Source organism: Malaya genurostris, chromosome 3 (assembly GCF_030247185.1).
Source record: "Malaya genurostris strain Urasoe2022 chromosome 3, Malgen_1.1, whole genome shotgun sequence".
NCBI classification, from domain to species: Eukaryota; Metazoa; Arthropoda; class Insecta; order Diptera; family Culicidae; genus Malaya; species Malaya genurostris.
The window spans coordinates 35,036,207-35,050,640 of record NC_080572.1 but is presented as its reverse complement, the minus strand read 5'-3'; the positions used below and the strand labels follow the sequence as shown (position 1 = coordinate 35,050,640).

The 14,434-nt window shown below is 35.9% G+C and overlaps 1 protein-coding gene across 10 annotated transcripts in view; it reads left to right on the top strand.

The window, feature by feature from the left end:
- The window catches only part of LOC131439477 (protein amalgam-like), a 125,077-nt gene that overhangs the window by 25,036 nt on the left and 85,607 nt on the right, over positions 1–14,434 (top strand). For 2 of the 10 annotated variants that reach the window (XM_058610522.1, XM_058610521.1), the window contains exon 2: positions 13,883–13,931. The exons of the other annotated variants lie outside the window; for them this stretch is intronic. The gene's annotated coding sequence lies outside the window, so the exon portion shown is untranslated. The remainder of the gene's footprint in view (positions 1–13,882; positions 13,932–14,434) is intronic. 10 annotated transcript variants of the gene reach the window in all.

The window sequence follows — 14,434 nt, the reverse complement described above, 5'->3', positions numbered from 1 at the left end:
GCACTCTTACAGCAACCTATTGCATTAAAGCGCTTCGCAAACCGTATCCTCTCTGACAGTAACATTTAGCTGTGAATCAAGTTCGAAGAACGATTGACTCCAGATATATAATGGTATAAGTGACGTAACCGAATGCTAATAATGATCATATTCAAATGTGTTAATGTAGATAGTCTCGGTTTTGGGAATGTGTTGAAAATTAGTCCCAATTCTTTTCTGGAATTATGTTATTGAAAAAAAAACTCTTCTTAAGCCATCTAGTGCTGTGATAATGCCTTTCTCTTGCAATTTAAACAGTCTCATTAAAACATTTATATGGCCTTATCCGCGGCCATTGTTATTATGAGCTTATCAAATACCCTTATATTAGCTATCAATCTGTCTAATTTTTGCGAAATCAATTAAGGCATCTACGAGAACATTTGACTCACTAAAAACAATGGGATTCATCCGTTGCGTAACATATAAGATTACAAATCCCGAACCGGAAATATAAAACATTATATATAAATATAATTTTTTGTCAAATTATGTCGATAAATACATACATAGCTATTCAGAATATCTTGTTGAAAAATAAATTTCCTAAAACGTGGACGTGTTTGCCCTGGTCTCTCCAACTGTATTTAAGGATTTTGTTAATTTGAACACATTTTTGAAAAACAGCATCACGTAACAAAAAGTAGGGTAACAGAGCTATTTTGGCCACTTCATATATTTTGGCCCACCTAACAAACTATATGGATTCAATCGATCTTAGGTAACCCATGTTGCACCAGTTTGAAGCTAATCACATTAAATTACCTATTGCGGAAGGATTTTTGAAAGATATTAAAACATTTGGTGGATATTTTTACAAAGTGGGCCAAAATAAAATTGATCCAAAAGCGGGCCAAAATACCTCTGTTACCCTAGTGTTCGTCTATTTGAGCCAATATCCCCGTTGATTTCATTGGAAAATTTTCAATCCCAGCCAATCGTCCACCAATCATCCATCCGACGTTGCTATTGTTTCAAAAACGAATGACCCACACTAGCCATCGGCCGGTTCCGAAAATGGCTCCAAACAGCCTGTCTTGAATAGAAACATTTTTTTGTAATGTCAATTCACAATCTGATGGACACAACTAAAAGGTGATTTTTTTGAGGTTAGGATTTTCATGCATTAGTATTTGCTCAGATTTTTTGAGGTTATGATTTTCATGCATTATTATTTGCTCAGTATGCTCTGACATTTCATCATGAATAGACTTACTAACGAGCAACGCTTGCAAATCAGTGAATGGGCCCTAGAAAAGTTGGCAGAAAATCCGCTTTTTTATCGACAAATTTTGTTCAGCGATGAGGCTCATTTCTGGTTGAATGGCTACGTAAATAAGCAAAATTGCCGCATTTGGAGTGAAGAGCAACCAGAAGCCGTTCAAGAACTGCCCATGCATCCCGAAAAATGCACTGTTTGGTGTGGTTTGTACGCTGGTGGAATCATTGGACCGTATTTTTTCAAAGATGCTGTTGGACGCAACGTTACAGTGAATGGCGATCGCTATCGTTCGATGCTAACAAACTTTTTGTTGCCAAAAATGGAAGAACTGAACTTGGTTGACATGTGGTTTCAACAAGATGGCGCTACATGCCACACAGCTCGCGATTCTATGGCCATTTTGAGGGAAAACTTCGGAGAACAATTCATCTCAAGAAATGGACCGGTAAGTTGGCCACCAAGATCATGCGATTTGACGCCTTTAGACTATTTTTTGTGGGGCTACGTCAAGTCTAAAGTCTACAGAAATAAGCCAGTAACTATTCCAGCTTTGGAAGACAACATTTCCGAAGAAATTCGGGCTATTCCGGCCGAAATGCTCGAAAAAGTTGCCCAAAATTGGACTTTCCGAATGGACCACCTAAGACGCGGTCAACATTTAAATGAAATTATCTTCAAAAAGTAAATGTCATGTACCAATCTAACGTTTAAAATAAAGAACCGATGAGATTTTGCAAATTTTATGCGTTTTATTGTTTAAAAAAGTTCTCAAGCTCTTAAAAAATCACCCTGTATTTTCCTTTGATTTCACCGTTCGATAGGGCCCGTGTGTGAAACGATTCAGTAGAGTCTAGGCAAACAATGCAACCAATTCACGGCGAACAGCAGATCATACTCACTGAAACAAAGTATGCTGGGTCTAACGGAACGTTGTAGCATTGTTATTTTGGAAAAGTTTTCATGTTGGATAATTTTTTTACCGGAAGACTGCATGAATGTTGGAACTAAGATGATATTAGTAAAGCGAAAATAATTGATCTGACCACATTGAGATACAACTGAAATTTTCATCCAGAACAATTCCAAATCACCTAACGTGCTTCCATTTTAAAATGAAAAAAGAGCCCATTCAAAATGGAAACAGTTTGTTCGATCTGACACGTCTGTTCGACGTGGATGGTCAAAAGTAGGACACTTGTGCATCCAGTTCAGGACACATCTGGGCCGGATGGTCAAAAAATCGAGCGATTCGGAGGAGCAAACCGGAGAGCACCACGCAGAGACACAATGCATTTGAGTAAACCTGTTTTTTATCCTGAACACCGAGAAGAGTGCTAGTCAGGTTGGGTGAGTGGCACTCCGACTATGCGGCAGACCTTCGACTGCATGCGGAACTGACCACGCTAGATGCGACCGACTAACGGCGCGAAAGCATAACATCGAATAACTTTCCAGTCACCGGTGAGGTAAATTTTTTTTTTTTTTTTTTTTTTTTTTTTTTTTTTAAATAACTATTTATTGGAATATGAGTTAAAATTAAATTATTAAGATTTAAATTGGGTGTTCAGCCTCAAGTGGTGACTTTTCAGCCCTGTTATATATATATATGATTTGGTTATTACCATGAAGACATCATTTGCTTCCGCAATTCTGAGATTTTTGTGTAGGGAAAATTCTAAACCTACTTGTATTGTGTAATGGGGAAAAGGAACTTATATACTAACTTACTAACTAATACAGAGAGCGAATCGATTCAATTGAAGATTGCATCGATTTTTGTCGGAATTTGCTTATAATATTATGTGACATTACATCTAATGGTTCTATATTTGTGAGTCTGTGTAACTCATTTGTACTAAACCAGGGAGGACGCTTCAGAATCATTTTCAGAATTTTATTCTGAATCCTTTGAAGCGTTTTCTTCCTGGTGGAACAACAGCTTGACCAAATTGGTACCGCATAAAGCATGGCTGGTCTGAAAATTTGTTTATAAATTAACAATTTGTTTTTTAGACAGAGCTTAGAATTTCTGTTTATAAGAGGATATAAACATTTAATATATTTATTACACTTTGCCTGGATTCCTTCAATGTGATCCTTGAAAGTGAGTTTTTTGTCATACGTTAAACCTAAGTATTTAGCTTGATCAGACCATGTCAATTCCAAGCCATTCAATTTGAGAATGTGATTATTGTTTGGTTTAAGAAAAGAAGCTCTTGGCTTGTGAGGAAAGATAATTAATTGCGTTTTTGCTGCATTTGGTTTAATTTTCCATTTTGACAGATAATCACTGAAAATATTTAAACTTCTTTGTAGGCGACTGCAGATCACTCTTAGATTTCTACCTGTGGCTAACAGACTTGTGTCGTCACAGAATAGCGATTTCTGACAACCAACGGGTAGATTTGGAAGATCAGAAGTGAAAATATTATACAAGATTGGAGCTACACTCGAACCCTGCGGAACACCGGCTCGTACGGGTAGCAATTCAGATTTACAATTCTGATAGCTAACCTGAAGAGTACGATCAGTTAAATAATTTTGAATCATTTTGATCAAATAAATAGGAAACTGGAAATCAGACATTTTTGCTATTAAACCTTTGTGCCAAACACTGTCGAATGCTTTTTCTATGTCTAGAAGAGCAACTCCAGTGGATAACCCAGAAGATTTATTTGCTTTTATCATGTTCGTTACTCTGACAAGTTGATGAGTAGTTGAATGTTCATGACGAAATCCAAACTGCTCTGGTAAAAAAATTGAATTCTCATTTATATGAGTCATCATTCTTAACAAGATAATTTTTTCAAAAAGTTTACTGATAGAAGAAAGTAAGCTAATTGGGCGATAACTTGATGTTTCTGCTGGGTTTTTATCAGGTTTTAGGATAGGAATTACTTTAGCGTTTTTCCATCTTTTTGGGAAGTAAGCTAATGAAAAACACTTGTTGAAAATTTTAACCAGGAGTCTCAAGGCAACATCGGGAAGATTTTTAATAAGAATATTAAAAATTCCATCATTACCAGGAGCCTTCATGTTTTTAAGTTTTCTAATAATTGATTTAATTTCATCAAAATTCGTCTCAATAATGTCATCGTGTGATAACACTTGAGTTGAAATATGATCATATTTCAGTGAGACTTCATTTTCAATAGGACTCACAACGTTCAAATTAAAATTGTGGACACTCTCGAACTGCTGAGCAAGTTTTTGAGCTTTTTCGCCATTTGTAAGAAGTATTTGATTTCCTTCCTTGAGAGCAGGAATAGGTTTCTGAGGTTTCTTAAGAACCTTAGAAAGTTTCCAGAAAGGTTTAGAATATGGTTTAATTTGTTCAACTTCTTTAGCGAAATTTTCATTTCGCAAAAGAGTAAATCTATGTTTAATTTCTTTTTGTAAATCCTTAACTATGTTTTTCATAGCAGGATCACGAGAACGTTGATATTGTCGTCGACGAACATTCTTCAACCGAATGAGCAGTTGAAGATTGTCATCGATGATAGGAGAATTTAATTTAGTTTGAGCTTTGGGAACTGAAAGATTTCTAGCTTCGATAATATAATGATTCAAATTATCAATTGCTGTGTCGATGTCCGCAGAATTTTCTAAAATAGTTTCATGATCCACATGATTTTCAATGTGAGATCTGTAATTCAACCAATTAGCTCTATGATAGTTGAAAATAGAACTAATTGGATTAATTATAGCTTCGTTGGAAAGTCTGAATGTTACTGGAAGATGATCTGAGTCAAAATCAGCATGAGTAATCGGTTCACTACAAATGTGACTTTGATCTGTTAGAACCAGATCAATTGTAGACGGGTTTTTCACGGAAGAGAAACAAGTAGGATTACTGGGATGAAGAACTGTAAAGTAACCAGCTGAGAGTTGATTATGAAGTATTTTACCATTACTGTTATTTTGCCTACAATTCCACTGGACATGCTTAGCATTTAAGTCCCCTATTACGAAAAATTTCGATCGATATCTTGTAAGTTTTTGCAAATCGCCTTTAAAGAAATTTAATTGTTCGCCGGTGCATTGGAATGGCAAATATGCTCCAGCGATGAAATAAATTCCATGAATGGTTTCAACTTCGATTCCCAAGCTTTCAATAACTTTAGTATTGAAAGAAGGTAAAATTCGATGTTTAATTTGCCGTTGGACAAAAATGGCAACTCCACCACCAATTCCAGTAAACCTGTCAAATCGATGAACCACATAATGTGGATTACTTTTCAATTTTACATTTGGTTTAAGAAAAGTTTCTGTCACAATGGCAATATGAATTTTGTGAACTTTGAGAAAATTATAAAATTCATCTTCACTCGATTTCAAAGATCGAGCATTCCAATTTAAAATATTCAAATAATTATTTAACATCACTGTTAAATTTTAAATTCATTATAATATTATTTGCAAATTTCCATCCGATTTGAAATGCTTCAAAAAGTGATGAAGTCGAATTCATTTGGATGATCATTTGAAAAAGTTGATCTTGTAGGTAGATCATTTTATTTTCAGTTATATCGCCTAAATCGACTTCATTTAAAGAAGCGAATGGCATTGAAGGAATATTTGTAGGTAGACTGCCATTAGAAGAAGATGATTTGGCCGGTCTACCTATTAATAAATTGTTTTCGTTAGAAGAAGAACTGCAAGGCGGTCCTGTGTTTTGATTATTTACATTAGAAGAAATAGGAGATAGATTTCTACCTAATATACCAGCATAAGTGAAATTAGAAGAAGATGATGACGAGGTCGATCTACCTGTCAATAAATTGTTTTCGTTAGAAGACGAATTGGCAGGTGCCTTAGAAGAATTTTCAGGTATGTTCTGTAAATTTAAGGTCGTTGATTTGACTTGTTGTCTAAGCGAACGAGCGTTTAAAATTTTTTCCCTGACAGGACATTTCAAATAATTGGATTTATGATTTCCATTGCAATTTGAACATGAAAATTTATCAGTGGTTTCATTCATTGGACAAGCGTCTTTCGAATGCGATTTACCACAATTCAAACACCGTATATCCATATGACAATTTTTGGTTCCATGACCGAAGCCTTGGCAACGACGACATTGCGTTAAGTTTGCAATACGATTATGCCGTTTATAATGTTCCCAATGAATTTTAATGTGGGAAATGAAACGTACTTTTTCTAAAGTTTTCAAATTGTTTACATCACTTCGATTGAAGTGTATTAGGTAAAGTTCATGGGAAATTCCAGAGCGTGGTTTAGAAGTACCATTCGCTCTTTTTTTCATAAGTATTACTTGGGAAGGGGCAAAACCAAGCAATTCTTTTAGTTCATTTTTAATTTCATCAATACTTTGATCATTTGATAATCCTTTCAAGACAGCCTTGAAGGGTCTGTCTGATTTTATATCATATGAATAAAATTTATGAAGTTTTTCGGACAAATATCGAATAAGACGTTCGTAATCTTCCAATCCATCCACCAAGACTCGACATTCTCCTCTTCGTCCTCTCCTCTTCGTCCGATTTGAAATGAGACTTTTACTTCCGGGAGAAAAGTAGAAAGCTCAGTACGGAATGCTTTGAAGTCGGAAATCATCACCGTCACTGGTGGCATAGATTGATGTTTCTTCCCAGAACGACAAGCGTCCATTTTGGGAATTTTTGAAGAATTTTCTTCTATGTCGCTACAATCGGATTCAGGAAGAATCTCGTAAATATTGTTAGACGGCATAGGATCAACGGTAGGGAAATCCGTCCGTTGTCTTTTATTTTTACATTCAGATTCTATAAGATCGTGAATGTTATTAGAAAAATGTTGAATAACGGATTGTGATTTATTCCGTATTGAATTATTTTTAGCCTTAGGCTTGTTGCCTTTCCGGTTGGACGCAGGCATTTTTGAAATTAATGAAATTTTAAATTAAATTAACTAGGCTAAATTAGTCTTCGATTAGACTCCTAGCTAGCCTTAAAAAAGGCTGATTAATTTCTTAGTCACTCTAATATCACTCTTTGTATCACTTAGTCACTCTAATATCACTCTTTGTATCACTTAGTCACTTAGTTAGTGATTCAGGTAGCCTTGAAAAAGACTGAAGCCTTGAATCAATGAAACTCTAGGTAGCCAGAAAAAAAAAAATTCCAGGAGCCAAGAGCTATACGCGTGCGGTGCGAACGACTGTTCAACACCGACTGGTGAGGTAATTTAAAGTTTACTTTAACAAGTCCCATCAGGTGTCGGTGTTGATTCGTATTTCGTTGCAGAAAAATAAATTCCGGAATTGTGCTGCTGAAATTTTGACAATGGCGCAGAAAGGAGAATTGCTTTCGAAACACAATGGCTACGGAGTGTTTTCTGCAGTTGTTTGAAAATGGACTTCGAGCATGACGAACAGGTAGAATTGCATTGTTGGCAAACGCTGCTGCGCGATGTTGAGCTTGAATAGACTCAATACACGAATGCTGATGATATGCTTTTCGTTTGTTAGATACAATAGGCTATATAAATAAATTGAAAACGTTAAAAAAAACTTTATTGTGCTCTGCAACTCGTCACTGTCACGCCTGAGTAAAAATTTGAGATGCGACAACTAAAGACAGTGCGCTACTGAGAAAATTCTGAGGAATGTTAATCCGATATTCGTTGTTTCTAGAGACCATGTAGTTACAGACTACCGGCTGTCTGAAAATCTGCACCACTCTTACTTTCTTGAGCTACGATCAGACTTGCCAGTTTATCTGAAACAGTTTATCTGCCATAACCAAGTAATCCTTTGACAGTTTATATTTTGTCTGACAATATGATCAATATTCACAGTTAAATGATTGCAACAGTCAAGTTTATTTTGTGTTTGACTGCGACAGACTTTCTTAGCATTATGACTTTCATCTGTATTATGATTACTTTGATTAGACAGATAAAACTGGTTACAGACTAAAATATAGGGAAAAATGTGCTTGGAAGCAATTGAAAACGGTGAAAGATAGGATAGTGATGGTTTCCTGTGAAGTTAATGAAAAAACTTTTCAATGAGGAACCACCAGATTCCTGCGCGAAGCAAATAACGTAAAAAAAAACTAAAAATTATTCCTATCAATAGTCATTGTCAAATATCTAATTTAACAAGTATTTTGAAGACCATACATACTTTTACACAACCTAGATCTGATCTTAAGTGTATTTGTGTGCGTATTAGCAGTTCAATACCAACTGGTAATGCACTGATGAATCGAAAGCGATATGTAATACAAAAAAATTACGTTGACCACAGTTAATTTGGCCACATTCAAAATTTTCCTCGAGTTGGCGTGCGAGTAGTTTGGATTTTTATGATGCACGAGCGAAATTTTGACGAGTGAAACACTTAATATAAAAAAATATGTGATTTGTAACTTAGAATCTTCATTGCAAACGAATTAGCTTCTTTATGATTTTTTGAAAAATATGTGACTACCGAGATTACCCGGTACCGGGCGCACCGGAAATAGTGGTCACGAACAAAATTCTTGATTTTTTTTTGGATCTGATCTCTGATTCCGGAATAATGAGGTAAAATGTGCAAAAAAATGGAAATATTTTTACTACCTTTTTGTGGAGATGGCTAAACCGATTTTCACAAAATTCGGCACCGAGCACACATGAAATCGAGTTTTCAACCGTTTGAAGAAAACAGAATCACGGCACAAGCACGAATGTCTGTTACTGGTGTGTGATTTTTGTTGAATACGGTGCCCAAGTAAAGACAGGATAATGAAAGATAAAAATGTCTAACCTTCATATAGTTGACGACACAAAAAAGTACGAAATTTTCGAAACAGGCTGTAAAACTAATTAAACTATTTAATGGCCAAAAAAACTTACTGCAATTTCGACAGTTTCCCCATTCCGATTTCGGAAATAGTCATTCAAAATGTACAATATGAAACTTGCATCGATTTCTAGTGAAATGTTAATGAAAAAGGCACCGTTACACCACAAGGTGGATTAAAACAGGTTTTTCTCAATTGACTGGGTCACCTATCCAAAGTAATCATTCGGCTCGTAAACTCTGAATTCTGACGCCCCTGTTAGGGAAATTCAGCTGATAAACAGTACCATAGAATTCTGAACTATTATATTCGTGGTGCGTTACAAATATTTCGTGCAACAAATCGTTATGTATTGTAGCACAAAAATTTTAAATTTTCAAATCAAAATTACAGTTTTTTCCATATTACGTTTTGAATAAACCAGGAAATTGGTTTGCGTGTTTGTAATCAAATTTTGATTTAGTAACTTATTTAATGCTATTAATCACCTTCGAAATTAGAAAAACTCACCACGGATTCTAAACAATTATGGCTGTTAGTAACTTTTGAATTAATTTATTTGAATAATTCCAAAACGTTTAGAGTAAGTATCGCAACTTGTAGTAAATATCGTTAGTGTGTGAGAGAAGCTACTTGTCACATGTGTAAGTAATTTTTTGATAATTTAAGTTTTCGTTCTGTAGTTACGACCAAATTCTTGAACTCGTGAAGTCATGCCATTTTGTAAAACATACTAAATAGCCTTTAAGATATGAAAACCTTCGAAATGCTAATCTGCAATAGTATTATACGAACCAGTAAAGAAAACCAAACAGGGTTCCGATACGATTGTCATTAAAGCTGCCGTGAAGAAATATAAATGAGAGCTATCGGAAGATCGCGAAATACAATGATATTTTTAAAAAAATTGCAATTCGCAATAAATATCCTTGAAACTAATAAATTTAACATTGTTTAATGAAAATAACAAGTTTTTTAATAAACACAATTACTATAAAGTCATGAATCTAACATGATATTTATACCCACATATTAAAAATCACAGTTACAACTAAAGGTATGAACATTAAACCAAAGTATTTTTTACAATATAGTTGTCAGTTGTCTATTAAGATTTAAAAATTAAAATAACAAAAGCGTTCCATCTCGCCCTGGTCTGCCCGACTTTAATTCTACTGTCACTAGACCCCAACTTTTGAGTTCCAGCATACAGGAACGAATTCACTTGTCTAATAACAATAACGATTTTCAATGCTATCTCTCCCGATTTCACTGAAACATTTGGTAGCATTTTGTTATGGCTAGGCCTATAAGCAAAAGTGTCAAAGCAACAGCGAAAAACCCCTACGAAGCACTTTAACGTCCTCCGGGTGAAAGTAAGCACGTCACCAAATAAATCATCGCAAGTCGCTACGGTATGGGTTCCGAGAATAAATAATATTTCAAACCGATCACCCACCCATCCGTAAAACTTTTCCGCACAATTCCCCCATATCAATACAGAGAAGCGTTTCCAAACAACACGGCTTAAACAACAAACCTATAATTCATTTCCGGGCATTGAACGAATGTCAAAGCTGCGGGTCCTTCTAACGACTGACAGAGGAAAAATAAATCTACTTCCGGAGCTGATGACCCTAGTGCTCAGTTACTCAATGACACCGGCTGAAAGAATGAAGAACTATTTTCGCACCAGACTGGAGGAATATTTATGTGGGTCTGTTGGGTTATTTTCACCACTTTTGACTCAAGAAAAATCACCTCCTCTGATTCGCAGACCGTCCAGCACTGTTTAGAAAGCTAATCCCATGCAGACAAGAGAAGAATGTTTATCATTAAAGATAATCGCCCAACATCTGGAGTGGGTGTAGGAAACTGCCACCGATTGCCAAATCTGTAGAAAGAAGAATAACAATAACCATCCCGTGTTGTTGCTGTTGTTGTATCTTCGGGTTTCACTGTATAAGAACCAATATTGGCCCAATCTCCAAAGTCATAATTCAAATTTAATGATCGTGTTTTGGAAATCTCACTATACCAGCGAATGAGGTGGCAGAGACAATTTTTGCCAATCAATTTAGTCCTTGACATTAATGATGTCAACAGCTTTGGCAAGATTCGTTGCGAACTGGGCAGAAACGGGTCAGACTTTCCGTTCAGCATGGTAACCGTTTTAACTTATGTACTGAGGATGACAAAACAAAATTCACATCGTGAATCATAATGTGCCCCTGCCATTTATCAGGATGAGTTGACTAGGATGAGGTTCGATATATGTTTTGAAATGTTTCAAAATGTTTTTTTTTGTTTTTCACGTTTCCGTAAATGATAATTGTATTGCATGATTTAAAAACGTTGAGTGAGAGTATTCATGATGAAGATTATGAGGAAAACATAAAACTTATACTGTAGCTGTAAATTTATCAAACATGATATTACTGATCGAAGTTCAACCTTTCATCATCGCTCCAGGGAAAACAGAAAGAGAAAAAAGGTGGGTGGGTAATGTCAGAAACATAACTGGATGTTGTGAATGCGAATAAAACTGGCACGCTTACTAATATTGGTTTCAGTTAGTTGATCGATTGTGTGAATTGTGCAAGCATTCCCTTTCTTTATTACTAGTATTTTAAACGATGCATTTCTTGGAACTCACAATGAATTATGATAGTTAGACACAATAAGAGATATTCACGATAAAAAACTTACCACTTTCTCAGAGGGTGAATTTTGAAAAGGCGCTCCACAGTAAAGTAAGTCGTATTCACGACGAAAGATGAAGGGAATTAAAGATGGAAACCTTAGCTTTGGTACATTTCTGTAGTGGAATTTGACCTTCTGTTTCAACAGACTTCGCAGCCTATTCAGAGTGTACAGAATAATTGCATGGCTGGTGTTACGATCCTACTGACACTATAATTCTTCCAGGTCGGGGCTCAGACATACGACAACTGGTTTGTAAGACCCTATGCATTGAACCGCCAATCCGGGACAATTCTAATGGAAATGTTATTTAAATACGACATAGTATAGTTTTAGAAGGATTTCTATTTATTATTCCGAGCTAGTAAAAAAATTATTGTTATTTTTATAATATTAATAGACAATAGTATCTATTGTCTTTGGCTCTTGGCTCTTGGCTCTTGGCTCTTGGCTCTTGGCTCTTGGCTCTTGGCTCTTGGCTCTTGGCTCTTGGCTCTTGGCTCTTGGCTCTTGGCTCTTGGCTCTTGGCTCTTGGCTCTTGGCTCTTGGCTCTTGGCTCTTGGCTCTTGGCTCTTGGCTCTTGGCTCTTGGCTCTTGGCTCTTGGCTCTTGGCTCTTGGCTCTTGGCTCTTGGCTCTTGGCTCTTGGCTCTTGGCTCTTGGCTCTTGGCTCTTGGCTCTTGGCTCTTGGCTCTTGGCTCTTGGCTCTTGGCTCTTGGCTCTTGGCTCTTGGCTCTTGGCTCTTGGCTCTTGGCTCTTGGCTCTTGGCTCTTGGCTCTTTTCTTTTGGTTCTTGGGTACTGGGTATGTCTGGTCTAAAAAGTGAGAAAAAAACTGCCTTGCTACACGAATATTATTGAGTAACGCATCCTTAGTACAAAATTATAAAAATATGTCTGAAAAACGTGCCTAATCCACCTAACAGTTAGATGATACATCTCTTATCAATCTACATGTGTTTTTTACATGAATATTCTTCGGTAATATTTATATTTTCATGGAAAGATTCCAGAGATTTTTTCATTTCTATTAGTAATTATTAAATATTCACGTTTTCTTTCACCTTCCCGGAAAATGTTCAGAATTGTAAAATTTCGTCTTTAGATAAGTGCAATTAGCAAGAATAGAATTGCAAAATTGCGGAATTCCGTATGGGACCATAAGATCATCCATTTGAATATACGTCTATGGAAACCGATTGAGCATTTGGTTTAAGCTTTGAAGATTTTGTAGCATTATTTTTCGTCCCTTGAAACTGGAATTCAGAGACCAGTGTAACCGAAAACGGTTCGTACATCAACTACCACGAGCTACAAATTGGAATAGTTTTGAGCCCAACTAGTTTACAGTTTTACAGTTTCAGTTATCCTCATATTTTTTGACATTTTCTAACAGTTTGAAATTTTTAAACCCGTCACCCTAAAATTGCAGAACAGGAAGTCATGATCGAATAATAATTAACAATTTGATATGGGACTATAAGTCCTTCAATTTGAATTTCAATTTTTGAAATTCTCTTTTTCTGTAACGGAGAAAACGAAGTGATGTCCATTTTGCAGTTACTTCCGGAATCAGAATGCGAAATTTCTGCAGTCAAAGAAGGTAAAAAGTAAACACTCACTTAAAGAATTGTAACACCTTTCATTTTATTCTAAATTATTACTAATTGGTGTGGCCATTTTTGAGAAAATGGAGTGCGTTCATATTCACAGTTTTGTATTACTATTTTTGGTACTTTCGAGCCCGAAAATCGAGTATCGGTAAGGCAGGAATAGGTTTGTTTGTGTCATTGATTATCAACGTCGTCATTGATTATCAACATCACACATCTCCGGTCTGATTGAAGATCAGAATCTTCTTATCTTAAGACCTTTCATTTGAATATAATCTTTTTCGAATACAGCCTTTAAAGCATCGTTTAAATTTTCACAAATGAGTACAAGAGTATCGGCGGTCTCTAATTGCAATGCCAATGTTAAAGCTAAATATCGTACTGTTGACCAAGACATATCCAGATCTTCTCCCATCCCTACTAAAACACTTCCTATCCCGTAATACTCGTGGAGATGCAGTGCCGGTCACTAGAAACAAGTATTGAACTAGTATTCCTTCTTATCTTCTTATCTTATAGCCCAGCACCGTGTCGATGTCGTTATTGGCCAATATTTGAACAATTTTGGGTGAGTGGGTATGTAGTGAAAATGATTTGCTTTTCTAGATTGTCTTTTTCTTCGTTAATTGTGCATTTTCACTCATTTGGTCAATCACGAAGCGTTACTACGGGCAGTCTACAGCAGCACAGCTTAAATGATTGAAAAATCATTGAATAAAACTATAAAAATTCAATAAGCAAATTCGCTAACAAAAAATAATACGTATAAATAAGGATGCGCATACTCAATAATTACTAAAACTAGATAGGAAAGTGTTCCATATTTTTAACAAATTAAACTCATAAATGAACAATGGCTGAAATCAAAACACATGCCAAGATAATCAGGTTGAGTGCAACAACGGAAGCAAAAATGAAAACAGAATGATCTGTATTGCAAAAACACTGACATTCGATTCCGTCAAATCGGGACAACCATCATTCCGATTCCGAGTAAAACGCACCAAACCTCATCAGAAACTTGTCAACGCACCGGCACCTGTCAGGACATCAAGCCAATCGGCGTTCTCT